The sequence below is a fragment of the Notamacropus eugenii genome, chromosome 2, assembly GCF_028372415.1.
Source record: "Notamacropus eugenii isolate mMacEug1 chromosome 2, mMacEug1.pri_v2, whole genome shotgun sequence".
In the NCBI taxonomy this organism is placed as follows: domain Eukaryota; kingdom Metazoa; phylum Chordata; class Mammalia; order Diprotodontia; family Macropodidae; genus Notamacropus; species Notamacropus eugenii.
In genome coordinates this window covers 445,698,606-445,715,459 of record NC_092873.1, presented here as the reverse complement: position 1 = coordinate 445,715,459, position 16,854 = coordinate 445,698,606, and positions in this window count along the sequence as shown.

Here is a 16,854-nt window from a genome sequence, read left to right as displayed (position 1 = left end):
GCTGTCCTTTTTATGTCTCTTTTTACTTTTCACTTTCTGAAGACATGAGTGAATTCAGGTCATTCCAGGGTTGGAGCATCAAGGGAAACCAAAGATGTTTAATCCACATTTCAAAGACCTATAAGTATTAGTGATTACTTTAAAAGAATGCTTGACTTGCAAGATTATTTCTAGACTTACAGGCAAGAAATTCACTTTGGAATTGATCAGCTTAAAGTTTAAGAACAGGCAACTAATATTTAATAAATATATATAATTAAGGGCTACCCCTATAAATGGCATGATAGTTGTCTATATGCATGTATGATAGTTGTCAGTATTGCATGTGCTCAAACTTTGGCTTACATTTGTGAATTTAGATTTTGTTTTGTTTCATGGGGGGGAGATCTATTTTAGTGAAAAAAAACCTATTACTTAGATTTACTGTTTTATTTCATACATACTCCCTATTTCCCCCAACATTCTCTACTCTTACTATTTCTGGAGCTATGATAAATTAAATTCTGTCATTGTTCCCGAAAAATGTATATTAATCCATTCCTCTATAGGCACCTAATAAATGTTTGCTGATTGACTGATGGATAATTGTACCACTGAGGATTTTGCCCCCAGAATTAATCACAGAGACTAAAGGTCTCAACTACTTTTTTTGTTCCTGATTAATGTATCATCATTGGGAGAGAAGAGGTGTATCAATAAAGATCACTAATTTAGCAATGATTTTATTTCCACATTACATGTAGAGAAAAAGAAGATGATTCATAAAAAATTATTCTGTATAATCTCTGAGATTGTAGCCTTAACCTAAGAATTTCTAATAGTTCATTATATCTATTATTACACTGAGGAGATGCTCCTTATTGCAAAACACAGATTATCTATACTTTCTTGTAGTTATTGTACTATCACAAAAATATTTTAAATAGAAACTTTTTATGTATTCTACTTTATGTTACCTCATCACCCCCAAGCAGTATAGCCCTATATTTTGAAATCTTGAGAATGCAAGCTATTTATCTTCCTAGGATGACTGAGGGAAAGAGAGAATTATATTTCCTCCGCTCCATGGAATTTCATAAGGGAAGTTCCGCTATGAAATTCCTCTACAAGTCCAACTTCTATGCATACCTTTACATAAGCTCCAAAACATATATTATGGTTATAGGATAAAGAATGTATCAACATGCTTGGTAAATGTTTCTATAAATTATATTTGGTCAGTATTTACATGTCATATCTTTGTTAAAGAGACAAGGATCTTTGCCATGAAAGCAAGAATTTCAGGGCAAAGGTCACTGAATAGGTACCCTTCCTCCACTGTCCTTAAGGGCATGATGGGAAATGCATAGAATGCACTCATCCCAATGTATCTGGAAGAAAGGCTGGGAGTGTAAAAGCTAAGCAGATTGATATAGTGTTAGCAAAAAATGCTCATGGTTTCATATTTCTTAGTTTAATGTGACTTTGAAAAGCCTAAGTTAGTCTAATGAAAAACAACAAATAACATGTATAATAGCAGCTGAACAAGCATTTTGACATCAGCAAAAGCTCCTGTTTGGATATAAGCAACCAATAACTATGACATAGCAAGTATCGTCACCCACGTTTTACAAATTGATACTTGGACTGAGATGATTTGAAAAAGTTCACATGACAAATAAGGTGTAGAGTTGAGATTAAAACCCAGATATTCCGACTCTAAATTCAATGTTTTTCCCCATTTCTTAGATATCTGAATTAGAATCATTCATACATTTTAAAATGTATAAACTATCTACTGCATACAACATACTCTGCTGAGTGATACAAATATCATCATTTATAGACAAATCATTTATTTGAAGACAAACGATATATTGTCTCACTCCTTGAGAGGTTATAATTCAGTAACACTTTTAAAGCGTATTTTCACAATTACAAACAACAGCTCAAAAACAATAGAAAAGTGAAAGCTGCTATTTTTAAAACCATCATCTTTTCGTTTTATTACTTTATCTATCATTTGTCATCATTACTCATGTCTTTTGACAAACTGTCCTGTTTCTGTGTTTTCCATCTTTGGTATTACTTCTGTTCTCTGCCATTAACTGGAATGATTGATTATTTTCATCTTCCAAGACTCATAATTTCTCTTTCCTCAAATCCACCATTATACTCTGTTTCATATAACTTCTTTTCTCTTTTTCTCTTCATGCCTGTCATCAGAACTTATTTTTTCTTTTCAACAGATTTTAACCTGCTATTTCACTGTCAGATTTTATTTGTTATATTGCTTTCTAGTGCCATTTTTAGATCATTTTTCTTCCTGTCAGTATTATAAATGGAATAAGTTCATATTCCTATAATTAGGTTACTTATGCCTTAGCCAATCTCTTTTATGTTATCTGTTAAAACATACAATGTTAATATGGTGGAGATCATCTGTTCTAAGCTCCCAGACCAAGTTATGTGTCTACCATCAGGTGAATATTCCAGTAAGAATGAAATCGTTAACCCATAGGCTGCCCATTTCATTGCTGAATAGATCTCATTATTAGAGGTAGAATGTTTTTTCTTCTATTGAGTAAAAATTAAATAATTCTCATATAGTTTTCATCCACTAATTCTTCTTAATTAAAGTAAATAAACTATAAATCCCTCTTCTAAAAGACATCCATTCTAAAATTTGAAGGTGCTGTAATGGATAATTTTTTATTCAGGCTAAATAACATAATGTCCTTCACCTGCTACTATTCATTTCTCTCTTACTTGCTTGTATTGTGTTTTTTTCTTTTTCTATCCCTTTATACATCTGAAGTGTTATGTTAAGACTCAGATGACATGTTTTAGGGAGGAATTTAAAAACAAGGGTGAACCCAGAAGAAACAACAATGGTGAAAGAAGAGTTTCCTGTCTATGCGACATATAGATGACATGAAGGAACTGGGGTTGCTTAGTAGGGAGAAGAGAAGAATTTGGAGAAGTGATAGGAACATTACAGCTTCCTTCAATTATCAGTTCAAGGCCCATGAATCCTTTACTTGTCTTTCTTATTCTTAGTGCCTTTGCTGAGACTACTACCAATTTTGCCTTATACATAAATGGTGATATATTGCCTTCTTCACAAATACTTGAATTTGTAAATGAGTGAATTACTTGGGGATAAAGGTCTTTCCCTCTTTAATTCATATCACCAGCTCTTAGCACAATACTAGGTACAGAGTGGGCATGCTGTAAATCATCCTGTGTCCAAGAATGATTTCAGAGGCATACAAAATGAGAGTCTCCTGCACTACTGATAGAATAAACTCCATGGCCTTGGTTATAAAACAAAGCACAAGTTACAATTAAAAGACTTTTCCTCAAATTAAAGTGTTTATAATCCTTTTTTAAATGTCACATTATTTGAAAATATCTTGTTAGCAGAGACTTGGGAATAGCAGATTTATACTGCATTAATAACAGTTTTGCACATTAATATTGAAATTTTATAGTTTCAGAAGGGTATGATCTATTGAAAAATAATATAGAATGTATTCTCTGTTGAACATTAAGTGACATATTTATTAATTTATCATCATACTTATAACTTTATTAATCATCATCATATCATGAATCTATATTCTAAAAAATTTTATTATTTAATAAAATCATGTTCTGATTCTATTTTAGAAATATCTAGAAAACCTGTGCAGCTTTCAAAAAATTCAGGGAGAATTGCCAAAGCCCATGTGATAAATGGGGGTGGAGGAATGTAATACAGCCACATATTGTCATGGCACAATGTGTTTTTTCCTAAACCCTGTTGCATTTTATGAAATAGAGGGTTTGTTTATAAGGTTTTAGTGACAATTCAGAAAGTCATATGTGACAATTTCTATGTCCCCAGGAATCATCTATCCCAACAATAGATTATTTTTATGTACTTGGACAGTATCCTTTGCGATATTATGAAAAATTTACCTAAGTCATCTAAGTCATAAACATAGTTAACAATTATCATTCTCTTTTCCTGCCCACTCTTCTTTTGACCTATTAAAGCACAGCCAATTGTTATTTAGGTGTGTATAATGTAGAAAAAATAATTTTCTACATCCCACTAACTCCAGAAGTCTGGAAAGAAAAAATTTTAGAATTCCTACATAAATATTCACAAAATGTTTCTTGAGGCAGCCTCTAGATGGCACAGTGAATAATCACAACTGCCAAACCTTCTGGGTCAACCTCTCCTGCAAAATGATCACAGAGAACATACACAAAAAGAATTCTGAGCGTGAAATCCAATGAAAAGTTCAAATAAGTACTTTTTCCAACCCAGGGCGGCTTAGGAAAATAGAAAGGTTTGTAGACATTGGTTGTGGGAGGCTAACCATAAATCAGGGAAAACACTGCAGAAGTGGCACTAGCTATGGACTGTGAGTTGGCAGCATTAGGTGTACATCATCATTCAGATATGGGAAGGGGACTGAACACCTAATTTTAGATACCATAGGGCCCATGTACTAGCCCTACGAACAGGATAGAGTGTCATTTGGCAGGTCAATCACCCTTTATACAGTTCTAGTTCACAGTTCCAGATAGGAAAGGAGTGGCCAGAGTCAAGAGGGAGCAGGCACTCTGTCTGCTTGAGAATGAAAAATTGACAATGAATGCAGTGGCTAGAAGTCTCTCTGGATCACATTGGAAGCACCAAAACCCTACAAACCCCAGTTGAATCTATGAAAATATAAAGATATAAAATATAATGTATAAAAACTCAGCTCAGTCCACAACCCACAGGTGAGCACAACTCAATTCTAGAATAAAGTCCGAAGCCAAGAAGTAAGTGGGAAGATTAGTAAACAATAAAAAAGAATCTGGTCATAATATGCTGTTATAGAGATAGAGAAGCACAAGATACAAACTCAGAAGGCACCAGTGCTTTGAAAACAAAACCTCAAAGAAAAATTCAGATTAAACACAAGACCAACATAAAAAGAAAGGGATAAAGAGCAAAAAAAAAAAACACATTAAAATTAAATGAGGGTAGTAAGGGAAAATACATAAAAGGTAAAAGAACTTTGTAAGACAATTATGAAAAGAGAATTGATAGCTTAATAAAAGAGGCACAAAAATACTGAAGAAAACTCTTTAAAATCAGAATTAGCCAAATGGCAAAAGATGTACAAAAATATTGAAGAAAATAATTCCTTAAAACTAGATGTTTTTTTCAACTGGAAGCTAAGGATTCCATGAGACTTCCAAGAAACTAAAAACAAGTCAAAAGACTGAAAAAATAGAAGAAAATGAACTATTTCACAGACAAAATAACTGACCTGGAAAACGGATCAAGGAGAAGTAATTTAAGAATTATTGGAGAATTGGTTATTTTTTTTCTACTTTAAGTAGGAAGGAAAGTCTTCATCTGAGATATTTTGGGAGAAGGGTTCCATGGGACTCAAAGAACAAGATGAAAGTTTAGAACCCCTATAGAGGACATTGGGATAGTGAATTAATTCAGAAGTTATAGAACTGTTTTCTTGTTGCAAAGAGGGTCCAGTTGAGATCAGATCACACGAATTTGTAGTGGGACCCAGTCAATAGGTAGGATGTCAACATTAGAACTGGAATTTGAATTCAGGTCTCTGGACTGAGAGACTAGAGACAGTATTATTTATATTATACCATGCTAGTCTGAAAGAAAAATATTTTAAAACAATAAAGAATAGAATCCTTTGAAAAAATGCATTTATCTTGCCACAAATTGTATATTTGTATTGATACCATCTTGGACATGATGTTGGAGAGCATTTTTTTTAAAGTTTGGCGGGTTTGGGGGGGGTGTATTTTTTTACAAATCAGAAAACAAGTGGTGGTATATCACCCAGACAATATTCAAAGCACAGAGAGCAACTATGAATATGTCCGTGTAGTTCTGAATCACAAAGAATGATAGGCTCTCCATGTAGAAGGCAAAAGAAAAAACATTTATTCAAACACCAGAAAACCAAATCCCAACACTAGAAAGTCAAATCTGTCATAGTAACAAAAAGATCTATCATAGTAACCAAGAAATCTATACACATTACCAGGCCTTCCCACAAATAGGCTCCTCTAAGCAAAATGCCCTTATCTCACCCAGAGCCAGCTGCCTGCTTGCCTGTGTCCCCAGCTCTGACTGCCTCTAACTTCCTCTCAGCTCTGCTCTAGTTCTGCCACTTCCTGTTCCATCCTTCCTCTTCCATGTGACTTAGCCTCATGTAACTTAAGCAGGTCACATGGACCTATTAATGGATGAGAAAGATCTTCCCATTAAGCAAAATTACATTAACAAAAAGCAAAAAATGCATCATCAATACAGTTGATTAAATGACTTGCTCAACTTCACATAAGCAAATCAGTGGCAAAGCAAGCTAGATTTCAAATATTAATCAAACGAACACTGAATAATGGATTGAGATCTACAAAAGGAATTAAGGTCATCAAATGCAGCCCCCTCATTTTAAAGATGACGAAACTGAGTATAAAAAAACTGAAATGCTTGCCCATGTTCCAATATTCATTCAAATTCACATGATGATTTTACCGTTGCTGCTACTGCTGAAAATGACAACAAGCTTTAAGGTTTGCAAAATAGAGTTTCATTTTATCTTTCCAACAATACTGAAAAGCAGGTGCTATTATCCTCATTTTACAGTTGAGGAAATAGGATCAAACAGAAGTTAACTTACTTGCTCAGGGTCATACAACTTTCAAGTGGATAAGGTCACATCTGAAATTGGATTTTCCTAACATCAAGTCTGGCACTTTATTCACCATGTCACACTGAGCTGCCTCACATGATCAAACACTTCAGTATGTCTCCAGGCTTGGGTTTTTTTGTGTGTTTTTTAATGTCTATAAGTGACTCAGTTTTTGTTCTCAGACTCACACATATTCAGAGGTAGGAAAAACTCTAGAGATGATCTAGTTCAACATCTATCTTAATGAAAGGAATCTCATCAACAAAATTGTTTTCCACCCAGCTTCTCATTCAACACCCCAAGTGACAGTAAATTTATGACTCTTCTACTGCCCATTCCATTACTGGATAGATTTAATAGAAGATTTTCCATTGTAGTCTTCCTTAGACAAGATGCAGTTATTATATCTGGTCCAAGTTAGACCAATTGAATTTAGATTACATGAAATTTAAATGTTTACCATTTCAATCTGTTATTTTCTTGCTCAAGGCTTTGAGTAGGTATTTCTGTCAGATGTAATTTGGTTTGCTTTCTTTTTTAGATTGAATTCATTAGCAATGCAGAATGGAAATAGCACTAAATAATAAGTTACTACTCTACAACCATGTCATCTTAAAATTATTTTTCTAATAATTTTATTGTGACTTATTATACATATTAATTTAAATAGACTGCTTTTTGTTACTTTTCCAAACTGAATTTCACTTTTTTTCTTCTCAATTCACCCTACCCTCACCCCCTTGCTTCCAATTTCCCAACACTGAAATGCTCTTCACTTTGATTAGCTCTCAAATGACTTCCACAGTAGTTCTCAAGATGTCTTAAGCTCAGGGTTAAAAAAAAAAAATAAACAGATGTTTATTCTACACAGAGCTGTCTCTTTGCTGAACTTGTTCCTTCTCATCATCTTTTTGCTATTCCCTCAAGACAGACTTCAAGCTGATTAAACCACCTGAAACCATAAGTCTTTCTTAATTTGTGCAAAATAAAAGGAGAAACGGAATTCACTAAGTGGTACCCTCTACTTCCCTTTTTACCACATATGTATATGAAAAAGTAGAAATAAGAATGCATTAAATTAGATGCAGTTCTTTACACATAAATAGAAGATAAACTTGATTAAGTTGTATCTATTCCAACAGCAAGCCAATTTTCTAAAAAACCATCATTACAATATCCTAGTATAATAGAATATGTGATGCATCATCATGATACAGAATATCTCTTTATGGAGTATTGTCATCATGAGACCAGGTATGGTATGCAAAAGACACTAGATTTTGAGGTCTAAATGCTGAATTTCAGTTCTATTCTACCACTTATTAATATATTGAATTCACCTTTCTGATTATAAATTTCCAAAGCAGCAAAATGGAACTCATATTACAGTATCTAATATCATCCAATCATAACTAGGATGGCAGCAAAACAAAATATCATAAATGATAAATGTTTTCAAAAGTCTATATTTTTTTGTACTTAATAGTATTTTATTTTTTCCAAATATATGTAAAGATAGTTTTCAACATTCATTTTTGTGAGATTTTGAGTTCCAAATATTTCTCCCTTTCTGCTTTTCCTTTCCCCTTCACAAGACAGCAAGCAATCTGATATAGGTTATACATGTACAATCACGTTGAACACATTTTCACATTGGTTATGTTGTGAAACGCAAATCAGAAAAAAGGGAAAAACAATGAGCAAAAATAGTGAAAATAGTATGTTTTGTTCTGCATTCAGACTTCATAGTTCTTTCTCTGAATATGGATAGAATTTTCCGACATGAGTCTTTTAGAATCGTCTACTTTCATTATATTGCTGAGAAGAATTAAGTCTGTCATAGTTAATCATTGCACAATGCCATTGTTGCTGTTCACAGTGTTGTCCTGGTTATGCTCACTTCACTCAGAATCATTTCATGTAAGTTTTTCCAGGTTTTTCTCAAATCTCTCAGCTCATATTCCTTTATAGAAGAATGATATTCCATTACATTCATGTACCACAACTTGTTCAGCCATTCCCCAAATGATTGACATCTCCTTAATTTCCAGTTCTTTGCCACCACAAAAAGAGCTGCTATAGATATTTTTGTACATGTATATCCCTTGCCCTTTCTTATGATCTCTTTGGGATACAGACCCCGTAATGGTATTGCTGGATCAAAGGATATGTACAGTTTTATAGTCCTTTGGTTGTAGTTCCATATTACTCTTCAAAATGGTTGGATCAGTTCACAGCTTCACCAACAATATATTAGTGTTCCAATTTTCTCACATCTTCTCCAACATTTATAATTTTCTTTTTCTGTCATATTATTCAGTGTGATAGGTGTGATGTGGTACCTCAGAGATATTTTCATATACATTTCTCTAATCAGTAGTGATTTAGAGCACAAAATTCTATATTCCATAAGGTGATTTTACTTAGTGTGGTCCCTCCGTCCACTGATGCAAATTTCTGTTCCTATTTTCCTTCATATATATGTGTGTGTGTGAATGTATATATGTATGTACATATATATATAAAACTATATATAGTTATAGACATAAATATACAAATATAGATATAGTTGTTAATATATTTGCATAAAAATCAATAAATCATACTTTTGTAACCAAACCTGTGATAATATACCTCTCTGAAGTTAGTAAGATTTTTTTTTAATCACTTTATCCCTTGGAGTAACCTCTGGGGATGTAGTGCCATCTCTGTGTCAAAAAGGATTATAATAAGACTTTACAGGAAGAAATATCAATTTAACTTAATGTTTTGTTTAGAACTTTTCCCACAATGGATCCTATGAAATAGATACTGCATCTATTTCATGCTTTTGCTATAGATATGCTGTTTTGTTTTGCTGCTGTTCTAGTTATGACTGGATGATATTCCTCTACTGTAATATTTTATTTATCTTCAGTTATTTTTTTTTCATTATGTCAAACTCTTTGTAACCCCATTTGGTGTTGTTGTTTTCTCTAAGATGTGGAACTATGCCCAAAGGATTACAAATCTGCATACCCTTTGACCCAGAAATATTGCTTCTGGGACTCTATCTCAAAGAGATCATAGAAATGGGAAAGGGTGACACATGTACAAAAATATTTATAGCAGCTCTCTTTGTGGTGGCCAAAAACTGGATATCAAAGGGATGTCCATCAATTGGGAAATGGCTGAACAAGTTGTGGTATATGAATGTAATGGAATACTATTGTGCTATGAGAAATAATGAACAGGAAGACTTCAGAGAGGCCTGGAAAGATATGAAGTGATGCTGAGTGAAAAGAACAGAACCAGAACTTTGTACACAGCAACAACCATAGTGTGCAAGGAATTTTTCTTGTAGACTTGAGTACTTCATTGCAATGCAAGAACTTAAAAAATTTCCAATGGACTCGAGACAAAACCCCTTCCACATCCAGAAAAAGGAGTACGGAATTCGATCGCAGATAGAAGCATAGTTCCAAATTGCTCTCCAGAATGGTTCAATCAGCTCGCAGCTCCACCAACAATGAATTAGAGTTGCAACTCTCCAACATTTTCTCCAACATTTATCATATTCCTGTTTTGTCATGTTAGCCAGTCTGATAGGTGTGACGTGGTACCTCAAAGTTGTTTTGATTTGCATCTCTCTTATCAGCAGTGATTTAGAGTATTTTTTATTTGTCTATAGCCTTAATTTCTTCATCAGAAAACTGCCATTCATATCCTTTGACAATTTATCAATTAGGGAATGGCTTGTATTCTTGTAAATCTGATTCGGTTCTCTATATTTTCTTTTCAGAAAAGAGGCCTTTATCAGTTTTCTGTTTTCCTTTCAATCTTGGTTGCATCAATTTTGTTTGTAAAAAAGCTTTTTTTTTTTATTTAATATAATCAAAATTATCTCTTTTATGTTTTTAATCCTCTGTCTCTCTTTTTTGATCATAAATTTTTAAACCCCTCCCCCCATAAATCTGAGATGTAGACTATTCCTTACTCTTTTAATTTGATTATGGTATCATCTTTTATGTGTAAATCACACCAAAGGTCTGTCAAATCTGTTTTTTTCAAATATTCAATTTATCTGTTTACTTTCTTCCTCATTTTTTTGGTTGGATTTGTCGAGTTCTGAGAGGGGACATGAGTTATGCTAGTATAATTTCACTGTTTATTTCTTCCTGTAACTCACTTAACTTCTCCTTTAAGAATCTGGATGCTATATCACATGGTTCATATATGTTAATTATTGGTATTGCTTCACAGTCTATGGTACTTTTTAGCAATATGAAGTTTCCTTCCTTATCTCTTTTAATTAGGTCTATTTTTGCTTTTACTTTGTCTGAGATCAGGATTGCTATACCTGCTTTTTTATTTTTTTACTTCAGCTGAAGCACAATACATTCTGTTCCAGCCCCTTAACTTTACTCTGTGTTTCTCTGTCTGCTTCAAGTGTGTTTCTTGAAAGTAATACATGTAGGAATTTGGTTTTCATTCATTGTGCTATCTACTTCCATTTTATGGGAAAGTTCATCTCATTCACATTCACAATTATGATTACTACCTATATATTTCCCTTCATCCTAGTCATCTTCCTGTTTGTCTTCTCTCTCCTTTCACCCTCTCCCTCCTTACCAGAGTTTTATTTCTTTCTACCACTTCCCCTGACCTGCCCTCCTTTCTGTCAGTCCCTACCACACCACCTCTATTTGATCTCTTCCCCACCTACTTCCCTACTGGGTCAGACGGATTTCTATATTCAACTGGTTGTATACATTATTCCCTCTTTGACCCAATATTGATGAGAATAAGGTTCATGTGATGTTCCTCATCAACCCTTCCCTCTTTCCTTCCACCATAATAGGTCTCTCTAATCTCTTTGTGTGAAATAATTTACCCCATTCTTCCTCTCCTTTCTTTCTGTACTACTATACTTCTTTTTTTCATCACTTAATTTTTCATGTCATTCTCTCAGATTCACCTTTTACAACTTTTTAAGAATTACAATTATCACTATATTTGGATGTAAATCATTCTGTTTCACTGAATCCCTTATGTATTCTTTTCCCTTTTTATTTGTTTTTGTCCTTCTTGGTTCTTGGTATTGGAAATTTAGTTTTAGATTAGTTCTGGTCTTCTCCTTATGAAAATTTAAAATGCTTCTGTTTCATTGAGTGACCATGTTTCCCCTCATTATTATGCTTAATTTTACCAGGTAAGTAATTCTTGATTGTAGTCCTCTTTACCTTCTAGAATACCATGTTGCATGATTTCTGATCCTTTAATATTACAGATGCCAAGACCTGTGCAATCCTGATTGTGACTCCTTGATATGTGAATAGTTTCTTTCTGGCTACTTGTAGTACGTTTTCCTTGACCTTATAGTTCTGAAATTTGGCTTTAATGTTCTTTGGAGTTTTTATGTTGTGATATCTTTTCTGAAGTAATTGGTGGATACTTTTAATGTCTATTTTTCTCTCTGGTTCCAGAACATCAGTGTAGTTTTCCTCTTTAATTTCTTGAAAGATGCTGTTCAGGTCTTCCTTTTGATTATGGCATTGGAACATCATTTAGTAGAGCAAAAATTGAAAGTAATTTGGAATAATAAAAAATTAAGTAGCTAATGTAAAAATCTTTTGACATGGGGATTCCTGCTACATATATACCCTATGAAAGTCATCAAAAAAAAGTCTCATATATGTAAAAATGGGAGAGAATAAGACAGGGAGGGAGAAGGAAGGAGAGAGAGAGACAGAGAGAGAGAGAGACAGAGAGAAATGGTGGTAGTACTAGTAGTAGAAATTTTTCTGTTAGAAAAGTACTCAGGGAATAGTTAAATATCAGTTAGAGAATTCTTAAACAAACAGATAGATACAGATGTTACTTGTCATACAACATTCAGCATACTGTGTTCAATTAAGAGCATCAGAGAGGTGGAGCCAAGATGGCAGAGCAGAAGGACAGACCTACTATAGGTCTCCCCCCAAAGCCCATAAAACTCCTGTAAAAATGACTCTAAACAAATTCTAAAGCAGCGGAAACCACAAAATGACAGAGTGAAAGAGATTCTCAGCCAAAGGCAGCCTGGAAGGCCAAAAGTAAAGGTCTATCACACAAGGCTCAGAGCAGAGCAGAGCCTACAGAGCATAGACCAGCCTTGGCCATGCAGCCAGCAGGGACAGGACTGGAGCAGGCTTCAGGGCACTGAATCCTGGATAGCAGGTATGGTTTCCAGATTCCTCAACTCACAAATACCAGAGACAGCTTCAAAGGTCAGTGAGAAAGCTCATTCACCTGGGTGAGAAGAGAGCAGGGTCCCATCCTAGTCCCAGTCCCAGGCAGGTACAGAGTCCATTTCTGGAGGCCTCAGGCTAAAAATCCTGGGAGAATCAAGTAGCTGATCAGAATCTCAGTCCTGAGTGGCAGCCTTGGGGGGAGAAGGAGCACTGTCTTGGTGGAGCTAGAGGCAGTTGTGGAGAGGGAACCCTACTCAGAGATCCTGAGCAGAAAAGCTTGTGGTTGCTCCCAGATCAAAACACAGGGAAGGAGAGGAAGAAGATCCTCTCCCTTGATTGTGACACCTTGGAGGAACTGAGAACTTACAGGTCCCCAGAGTATACCCTTCTCTTGACAAAGGACTCAAAAGTCAAGTAACTGACTGGGAAATGCCCAAAAAAGGGAAAAAAATAAAACTATATAAAGATATTTTCTGGGTGAACAGGTATTTTCTTTCCTTTCTGGTGAAGAAGAACAAAGCGTACCATTAGAGAAAGATGTCAAAGTCAAGGCTTCTTCACTCAAAACCTCAAAAATAAATTTGAAATGGTCTCAGACCACGGAACAGTTCAAAAGAGACTTTGAAAATCAAGTAAGAGAAGTGGAGGAAAAATTGGGAACAGAAATGAGAATGATACAAGAAAGTCATGAAAAGCAAGTAAACAGCTTGCTAAAGGAGACCAAAAAAAAAATGATGAAGAAAATAACACTTTTTAAAAGAGACTAACTCAAATGGCAAAAGAGGTCCAAAAAACCAATAAGGAGAAAAATGTTTAAAAAGCAGAATTGGCCAAAAGGAAAGGGAGGTTCAAAAGCTCACTGAAGATAATAGTTCTTTAAAAATTAAGATGGAGTAGATGGAAGATAATGATTTTATGAGAAGCCAAGAAATTACAAAACAAAATGAAAAGAATGAAAAAATTTAAAACAATGTGAAATATCTCATTGGAAAAACAACTAAAATGGAAAATAGATGCAGGAGAGGCAATTTAAAAATTATGGGGCTCCCTGAAAGCCACGATTAAAAAAAAAAAATGCCTAGACATCATCTTTCATGAAATTATCAAGGAAATCAATTTCATGAAAATATCAAGGAAATTATCCCTTATATTCTAGAACAAGAGGGTAAAATAAATATTGAAAAAATCCACCAATTACCTTTTGAAAGAGATCTGAAAAGAAAAGCTCCTAGAAATATTGTAGCCAGATGCCAAAGTTCCCAGGTCAAGGAGAAAATACTGCAGGCAGCCAAAAAGAAACAATTTAAGTACTGTAGAAATAAAATCAGGATAATACAACATCTAGCAGCTTCAACATTAAAGGACTGAAGGGCTTGGAATATGATATTCCAGAATTCAAAGGAACTAGGATTAAAACCAAGAATCACCTACCCAGGAAAATTAAGTATAATACTTCAGGGGAAAAAATGGTCATTCAGTGAAATAGAGCACTTTCAAGCATTCTTGATGAAAAGACCAGAGCTGAGAAAATTTTACTTTCAAACACAAGAATCAAGATAAGCTAGAAAAGGTAAACAGGAAAGAGAAATGATAACAGATTTATTAAAGTTGAACTGTTTACATCCCTACATGGAAAGATAATATTTGTAACTCTTGAGACTTTTCTCAGTATTTGAGTAGTTGGAGGGATTGTGTACATATAGACAGAGGGCACAGGGTGAGTTGAATACGAAGGGATGATATCTAAAAAAATAAAATTAAGGGTGGGAGAGGAACATATTGGAAGGACAAAGGGAGAAATGGAATGGGGTAAATTATCTGTCATAAAAGAGTCAAACAAAAGCTTTTTCAATAGAAGGGAAAAGAGGGGCAGTGAGAGGGAAAAAGTGAAGCTTACTCTCATCACATTTGGCTTAAGGAAGGAATAACATGCATATTCAATTGGGTAATAACTATAAATGTGTAGGCTATATTAGATTGCTTGCCCTCACAGTGGAGAAGTGTAGGGAGGGAGGAATGGAGAGAAGTTGAAACTCAAAGATTTAGGAGAAAATGTTGAGAATTGTTTTTGCAACTGGGAAATAAGAAATACAGGTAATGGGGTATAGAAATCTATTAAGTATAAGGGAAAGAAAAAGTGTGATAGAAGAGAGGGCAGATTGGGGGAAGAGGTAGTCAGAATGAATGGTGTCTTGGGGTGGAGGGGAGAGATGGGGAGAAAATTTGGAACTCAAAATCTTGTGGAAATGATTGCTGAAAACTAAAAATAAATAAATTAAGAGCACCGCATTTGGAGAAGGATGTTGCCAAACAAAAGGATGGAAAATAGGATTGTGAGGGAAGCACAAATCCTGTCATGCAAGGAACTGGGGTCGAGGAATATAGGAGTGTGTGTGTGTTGTTTGTGTGTGTGTGTGAGTCTGTGGAGGGGGAGGGCAAACTGTAGGGAATAGAAGAGCTGTCTTCAAGAAATTCTACAAATAGAATAATATAGAGGAATTAACCTTGTTCTGAGTTTCACCAAAAGATGGAGCCAGAAATAATGAACAGAAAATGAAGACAAGTACACTGAGGTTTGATATAAGGAAAACGATTCATAACAATCCAAAAAAATGGAATGCACTAATTTGGGAAGCAGTTGAGTTCCTATCTACCCTCAGGCAAAGGCTAAAAGACAACTTCTCAGATATGCTGTAGAAAGCATCATGGCTCAAATACGGGGTAAACTAGATGTCACTTTCAACTCACAGATTCCATACATTTGACTTGGCGTTATGCAAAAGGAAATAGAGATTCTGTGATTGTCTAACATATGAAAACAGAGATAATTTGTGTTCCTGTTACTACAGACATCATTTTAATCTGAAAAATGATCATGAAAATAATTTTTTTTCTGTTGTTGGTTATGATGCTAGTACTACCACTAAAACTTGTGGAAATAGTTTCTTTTTTTTTAACTTAATTGAAGAATTACAAATGGCATCATATACTTTTGCTTCCAGTCCATATCTCTATACTATGTTGGCTTATTAAAAAACAAATAACAGATAATCTAAAAGGGCATATTGTATCATTCATAATCCTGATTCAATCAGATATTAACACTTATGATGAATAACTTTACTTAAATTTCTGTGGAAAATAATTATAGCAGATTTCCAGGAAAGATCCATATCAATTGTTATTCCCCATTATCATATTCTTCCTAGTTTAGTGCAATTGCAATTAATTCAGGAAGCAATCAAAATTCACATCAGGTATAATATTAATTCTAACTTCATTAATGAGTTGAGATAATTAAATATTTCACTTGAAATCAAATATGTAAACATAATCAAACTGCATCATGGTCTCAGAACAAACCAACAGCACAGCCTATTCTATAAATTGCCAAAGTATATAACTAAGAAACAACATGAAGGTAACATAGGAAACTCCATATTGTGTGGACCATATTGAAGGAAGTTGATTTCTAAGGAAATTTTTATTACTATATTGTTTTGACTGAAACATGCACCTGACAACCAGATTGGTAGTCTAGACATAGTATTATTCCTAAATCTGTCAAAGATGACTTTGTGATTTTGGACAAATCAGTTCCTTGAGCCTGAATTTTCTCAGCAATAAAGAAAGGAGATTAGACTAGATTATTTCTAAATTCATTTCTTCATCCCAAATTCTATGATTCTAATGATATTTCTAGAGTAGCTTAAACTTTTTCATATAGCATTGTACCAAATGTGTGGCAAGATGAAAGATGTACCACTACGACAATACTCACAGCACTGAGGATAACTATGAATATGTAGTTATGAATCACAAAGTATATGTACGACCAAGGCAATATTCACACACCAACAGCAATTATGAATATGCCAGCATAGGTCTGAATTGCAAAGTAAAACAGACTCTTCTTATAGAAGGCAGAAGAAAAACATTTA